The sequence below is a fragment of the Chaetura pelagica genome, unplaced genomic scaffold (assembly GCF_000747805.2).
Source record: "Chaetura pelagica isolate M959 unplaced genomic scaffold, ChaPel_1.0 scaffold352, whole genome shotgun sequence".
In the NCBI taxonomy this organism is placed as follows: Eukaryota; Metazoa; Chordata; class Aves; order Apodiformes; family Apodidae; genus Chaetura; species Chaetura pelagica.
The window spans coordinates 97,491-98,764 of NW_009952373.1; positions in this window are offsets into that span (position 1 = coordinate 97,491).

Sequence of the window (1,274 nt, forward strand, 5' to 3'; positions counted from 1 at the left end):
AGAAGGGGGGAGTGGGGGGGGGGGGGTGGGGGCGTGGCTGAGCGTGGGCACCTGCATTGCTCCTTCCCCATCCTGGGATGGACCCACAGTGTAACCACCCTGGCTTGGTCCTGATCCAATCCCTGAGCAGCTTGGTTTGCTCCCCAGCTTGGTCCTGAGCTGGTCCTCGATCACCCTGGCTCGATCCCTGGTTTGGCCCTGATCCAGTGGCTGGGCATCCTGGCTTGGCTTGGTCCCCAGCTGGTCCCCAAGGACACTGGTTTGATCCTTGGCTCAATGCTGTTCCAGTAGCATAACATCCCAACTTGGTCTCCAGCTTGGTCCTGATCCACTCCCTGAATACCCTGGCTTGGTCCTCAGCTGGTCTTTGAGCACCCAGGCTTGGTCCTGATCCAGTCCCTCAGCACCATGCCTGGTCCTCAGCTGGTCTCTCAGCACCCCAGCTTGGTCCCTTGGTTGGCCCTGATCCAGTCCTCAGGCACCCTGGCTTGGTCCCCAGCTAGTCCCCAAGGACCTTGGCTTGGTCCTGATCCAGTCCCCAAGGACCTTGGCTTGGTCCTGATCCAGTCCCCAGGCACCTGGGCTTGGTCCTGATCCAGTCCCCAGGCACCCTGGCTTGGTCCTGATCCAGTCCCCCGGCACCCTGGCTTGGTCCAGTCTCCAGCACCAAGGGCATTCAGCTCCAACATATTGTCTTGTCTCTGATGTGGGCACACGGGAAGACAGCAGCACTGGGACCAGGACACTGCTGGCCTGGGGTCAGGTGGTTGTTCCCATCCTTGAGTGTCCCCGGGTTTTGGGATGTAACCACTCCTACAAACACAAGCTCCCAGTCCCACCCCATCCCAGCTGCACCCAAGTTGCCACAGTGGGTGTCCCCATCCTTCCCACCCTCCCTTGGCATCGAGGGATGTGAGCAGAGGCTGAAGGCTCCAGCCTGGCTTTGTTTGAAGAACTTTCAGGCTCAGCATCAATTCTTGAAGCACTTTGGGGGTGTGGGTGTATAAATAAGCCCTGGTGCATCCCCCATGGGCAGCAGCACGGGGGGAGCAGGGCTAGAGCTGACATCCCATGGAGAGATGCCTGAAAGACTCCCCTTCTTGAAGGAAACCTGGGTGCTGAGGTCCTGGTGAGTGTTCTCTGGAGTGTCCCCCCAGAAAAAAAAAGGGGTTTCTGGGGGGTCCTCTGCATCCCATGGAGTGGTCCCGTGGGATGGGGCAGGTGCTGGGGCCAGAAGTGCTTGGGGTTGGTGGGTGCCCACCCAGGAGGCATGA